Here is a 6235-nt window from a genome sequence, read left to right as displayed (position 1 = left end):
TCAAAGTACACATCAGGGCCCAAACTTTTCAAGTTTACAATTTCCAAAAGTACAACCCAAACCAGGGCCTAGTCAAAATATATAACAGGAGTCTTAACAAAATTACAACGGATGGTTTCTCCATATCTCTCCAAGAGTCGGTCCTATTAAGGAAAACAAAACTATAGGGTGAGCTAATGCTCGTGAGGCCAAGAACACACATGCAAGCACTTAGTCAAATAACAATCCCAGATTTAATAAATAAAGCCATGTCTTTTCAATAATCAATCAATCAAACAGGAAAAGTAATCAGAAACAATTCAAGGATATAGTAGCTCTCAGGAGCTAAGTTCCACTCGATCTGCCGTTGTCATTCGTATACCTTCCCGCATTGACCCTCCTGTCAACCGGGTCGGTATTTCCATTTCCGTAGATCACCACTTACTTTCCTCCGTCCACCGTACACCCCAAGGGCCCACAATGACCATTATTGGGCGATACTCAATGAGTATGCCAAGCAAGACCTCTTATTAGGTCGAGCTTATGTGTATCTCACGGCTCGTCCAAATCCCCGACCAAGCCCATTGCTGGCTCGAGTCTAAGGACGGCCTATGAGTTTGGGCGTCCCCCATTCATTTGAAAGTCGAGGAGGTTCACTCCAACGACATAAGCATTCATGACATAACATTGCATTTCATTCATTCATTCATTCATTTGAAATTAGAACGAGTGCGATAAAGTACGCACCCGCCCTTATTTTTAAAACTTTCAACAAATCCCACAAATAAGCAAGTATCAAAATTCACACACTTGACACTCACCGAGCAATTCAATAAGAATTATTTTCCGGAAGTTCAAGTGTCCACGGTGAGATCCTCTTGAAGGTCTCCTTGCGCGCCTGGCAATTTAATAGCGAATAATCATACAATTAACCCTCTTATCAAGACGATTGTACACTAGTACAATCTAAGAATTATTTTGCAAAAAGGAACCTCAATTACACGTAAATCGAGGTTCAACTTGCCTTTTATTAGGTATAATATTATTTGAGTTTTTATCATGAAAATCGAGGGCAAAACGTTTGAATAATACTAAGAGAATTAAGAGTTTTGGAAAAACTCCTTTGCCTTGAAAAGTGAGAATTTCAGTTTTATCCTAAATCTTTGAAAAATCGTAACTCGCTCGGTATAAGTCGAGAATTGGAAAACTTTATACCGTTGGAACCCTCTGAGAGAGTACTATAAGTTCCTAGAAGACACTTTTCCATGAATTGAAGTGAAAAGTGGTCAAAAATGAGCTTGAAGACGCAGGGTCGGTTTTCATGGCAGAATTAAGTTGGATTTCGGCCAACTTTGAAAATTCGGCACGATTCACACGTTGCAAACCGGCCTCTGAAATTTGCAGCTCAATTAGGGTTGCAAGTGAGGTGTATGACAAAACAAGCGGATCAAGAATCGGAGTTTCGAGCACCGAGATACGGTAGCCCGAAGTTGAGCAAATTCAAGACTGGATGAGAATTTTCCAGATTTGAACCTCTAACTTTAGTAATTCAATTGGGTATCGAAACGAACTTGAATTGGCACCAAAATTGGCAGTATTTCAATACTATATGGAAAGTATCTCTCTATCGAATTTCGGGGAAAAAAAATACCTTCGGCAAGGTAGTTAATTAGCCCACCAAAGTTCAAGAAAAATCCTAAGGCAATCTGCCTTTGACTTGCATTTCCCAATTTCCAATCGTCTAACCAAGAAAGTTATCCAACCATGGTTCATTTGTGAAATAAGGGTCTAAGATACACCCATAATATCTTTGGTAAGTGTTTAATATCAAAAACATCAACTAACAAGTTCACTCCAAGATTTTGTTCCAAACCAGTCCAAAGATTAGGGTTTTCCAAAACAGAGCAGTCCACTTGCTTCAGTCACAACTCAGTCATTATAGCTCGAAATCGAGCATGGCTTACGCCGTTGGAAAATACATTCATAGAGTTAAAATATCACAGAAGAAATCGTTTCCAAATTCGGCACCCATCTGGTTCAAATTCGGGCATCAAGTTGCTGCCTGAACACTTCATTCCAGAAGAACAGAGTAACAGGACAGCGAACTTAAAACATTTCTCGTTATAATGGATCAAATGAAATCAAAGTGTTCGGGATAATGGATCAACCTTTTGTGATAGAGGAAGCATCATATGAGGAAGACAAAAAGCCCTTCATTTTAGATCTAACCCCATCCGAAAGTGCGGCTTTAGAACCTGTGGTAATTGAGTTCCCAGAACAAGTGCCAGTTTCCAGCTTACAGCAGGTACCATGGAATTTCAGTGAGCCCGTTTTACAAATCGGGAGTAAACAAGTTTTGAAGGAAGAAGTGTCTGCTGTCACAAGGTCAGGAAAAATCGCAAGCTCATCCACTGCTGGCGTCCCAGTCAAAATAAGCAATCATGATCCAACTACCAAAGCTGCAGTGACTGAAAAAGAGGCATGGGATTTTCTCAAGAGGCTTAAGAGAAGCGAATACAATGTGGTTGAATAGCTGAACAAAATGCCTGCCCAAATTTCCATCTTAGACTTGCTTTTCTCCTCTGACTTGCACAGGGATGCGTTACTTGAAGTTTTGACTAAGGCTCGGATTCTCAAGGATATTTCGGTTGACAATTTCTCGCACATAGTCAGAAATGTCTGCTAAACAAATCACTTTTTCTGATGAAGAGCTGCCTGTGGAAGGAACTGGTCATAACAAAGCCTTATATGTAGCTGTGAGGTGCAATGGGAAAATGTTGCATAAAGTACTGATCGACAATGGGTCTGTTCTCAATATTTGTCCTTGGAGCACTTTGGTGAAGTTAGGGTTGCAAGATGTCAAATTAAAACCATCAGAAACCGTAGTTCGAGGATTCGATGGAACCTAAAGGGAGTCCATAGGAGAAGTACATTTGGTGGTTGAAATGGGGCCCGCTCAATTTCAGATAGGCTGCCAAGTTATGCACTTTTCCAGTGTCTATAATGTTTTACTCGGGCGGCCGTGGATTCATAGCTCTGGCGCTGTGCCCTTTTCCTTGTATCAAGTATTGAAATTTGTGGTGAACGACCAGCTGTTAACCATTTTTACTGAAGAAAATTGCATTGTAATTGCCGATTCCGAGCCTAAGGAAAATGGTAACCGAAATGCTTCAGTGTCTTCTTACCGTACAACTGACATTGTCTCTGTGAGTTGGATAACAAGTGAGGCTTTAAAAGACGAAATGGTTTTGCCAGCGGCCAATGTTATGATGGCCAAGGAAATGATTCGCGGAGGATATGAATTTGATAAGGGATTGGGGTGCAATCTACAAGGCATTCTGAAACCCGTGGAACTCATCGAAAAGAAGGACTTATTTGGTTTGGGATTCCGTCCGACTGCTAGAGATATAAAAGAGATGAAAGCACGCAAGAAGGCCGAAAAGGAAGGCAAGTTAGGTGTTTTAGACATTCCACCACTACGCTATACCTTTCCAAAGCCGGCTGAAGAAATTACATCTGAGTTTAGCCCAATTTATGAAGTGGAGACAAGCCTGACTCATTTGTTTGTGGGAGCAATATCCGAAGATTGTCCGTCAGATGATGCCGAATTCCCAGACATTCCCCAAGGAGCTATACACAACTGGACCGCCGAGTGCTTTCCCGTGCAAAAGGAGTTTCGGTAAATCTACAGGGGGTTGTCATTTACCAAAGTTCATGAAAACTGTTTCTTGCATATGAAAATAGTTTAATGAAAGCATCTTTAGCAATTAAACTTTTGTCTTGTTTCACTTTGATTTGAAGCTTATGAAAATGCACAAGTAGTTTTTATCACAATTGTTCGTTTACTTGTTTATTTGCGTGTTTTATTTGCTTATTGCCTTGAATTTCTTAATCCTTTCAGATGGCCGAAAATAAAATTATTTGACCCTATGGATATCACTGTTCTGGAACCCAATGATGACAATCTCTATATCACTCACGACTTGGAAATTATGCAATATGAATTGCAAGACGAGAGTGATAATGAGGAGGTATATGATTTTTTCTCAAAAGATCTCGAACAATATGAGGAGAAACCTAAACCGAACTTAGAAGAAACAGAAATTGTCAACATTGGCACTGAGACTGAGGTTAAGGAGATACAAATCAGCATTCATTTGAACGAAAAGCAGAAAAAGGAGATGATTGAATTTTTGTCCATGTTTCAAGATGTATTTGCATAGTCTTATGACGATATGACTGGCATTTCGACCGATATAGTGGTACACAGATTACCTATAGACCCAACTTTCCCACCAGTGAAGCAAAGGCCCCGTAAATTCAAACCAGACACGAGCCTCAAAATAAAAGAGCAAATTGAAAAGCAGCTTAAGACTAATATTATCATTGTATCTCATTATCCTGTTTGGCTCTCAAATTCAGTCCCTGTTCTGAAGAAGAATGGAGAAGTACGAGTCTGTGTTGATTATAGGGACCTTAACAAAGCCAGTCCGAAAGATGACTTTCCTTTGCCAAATATTCACATTATTCTAGACAACACTGCTGGACACGAAATTGAATCTTTTTGTTATTGTTTCGCTGGATATCATCAGATCTTAATGGCCGAAGAAGATAGGGAAAAAACTGCTTTTATCACCCCTTGGGGCACATTCTGCTATCGAGTAATGCCGTTTGGTTTAAAGAATGTTGGAGCTACTTATCAAAGGACCATGACTACCTTGTTTCATGATATGATCCACCAGGAGATGGAGGTTTATGTGGATGACATTATAATCAAATCCAGAAAAACAGAGGACCATTTGATTGATCTAAAAAAGTTGTTTGACAGGTTGCGGAAGTACAATTTGAAGCTAAATCCTGCGAAATGCGCCTTGGGAGCACCAGCTGGTAAACTGTTGGGATTCATTGTCAGTAAAAAGAGCATAGAGATAGACCCGACAAAGATCAAGGCAATTCGAGACATGCCAGTGCCAAAAACGCAGAAAGATGCGAAAAGTTTCTTGGAAAAAATTAATTTCATTGGAAGATTCATTGCCCAATTAACCGCTACGTGCGAGCCACTATTCAAGTTGTTGAAAAAGAATGTGCCATTGCATTGGAATGAAGAGTGCCAACAAGCTTTTGACAAAATTAAGGATTATTTGCTGCACCATCCGATCCTAGTGCCATCTAAGCCGGGCCGGCCTTTGATCATGTACTTATCCATGCTCGACGGAGCAGTAGGTTGTGTTCTGGGGCAACACGATGATTCCGGAAGGAAAGAGCAAGCCATCTACTATCTGAGCAAGAAATTCACCCAGTATGAGGCTAATTATTCATTTATTGAGAAAAGCTGCTGTGCATTGGCCTGGGTAGCTCAAAAGTTGAGGCACTACCTGCTAAGTCATACTACATATCTCATATCCCGCTCTGATCCTCTGAAATACCTCTTGGAGAAGCCAATGCCAACTGGGCGTCTGGCCAAATAGCAGATGATTCTTTCGGAATTTGATATTGTTTTCACTTCGCAAAAGGCCGTCAATAGACAAGCTATAGCCGATCATTTGGCAGAAAATCCAAACGAGGATGACTATTAACCGCTCCATACTTATTTCCCCGATGACGAGGTTTTACTTGTGGGTGCCGTAGAAGATATGAGCGAGCTGTGCCCTGAATGGAGGTTGTTTTTCGATGGTGCCGCTAATTCTTTCGGAACTGGAATAGGAGCAGTTCTCGTATCTCCAGAAAGGAAGCATTACCCTGGGGCTGCTAAATTACAATTTGCCTGCACAAACAATATGGTTGAGTATAAAGCCTGTATTTTTGGTCTTAAAATGACTTTGGAAATGGAAGTTAAAGAGTTGATAGCTTTCAGTGATTCAGATTTACTTGTGCACCAAACGTTGAAGCAATGGATAACCAAAGATTCCAAGATCTTGCCATACGATTGTAATTTGCTCACTCTGGCTAGACAATTTCAAAGTTTGGAATTCAGACATCTCCCGCGAGCCCGAAATGTATTTGCCGATGCTTTGGCCACTTTATCTTTTATGATACAATATCCGGACGAACTAGGAATCGAGCCTCTCCGAATCCAACTCCAGGACAAGCCTGCTCATTGTTGGGTCATAGACAAAATATCTGGTAAAAGCCCGTGGTACAATGATATTAAGGAATTCATCAAAATCAGGTCTTAACCTCCGGAAGCTAGTGCAAACGAGAAGGGTTTCCTGCGCAGAATGGCCTCGAAGTTTTTCTTAAATGGGGAGGTATTGTA

Source organism: Coffea arabica, chromosome 4c (genome assembly GCF_036785885.1).
Source record: "Coffea arabica cultivar ET-39 chromosome 4c, Coffea Arabica ET-39 HiFi, whole genome shotgun sequence".
NCBI classification, from domain to species: domain Eukaryota; kingdom Viridiplantae; phylum Streptophyta; class Magnoliopsida; order Gentianales; family Rubiaceae; genus Coffea; species Coffea arabica.
The sequence above is the reverse complement of the archived record's forward strand: the minus strand, read 5'-3'. Positions refer to the sequence as shown.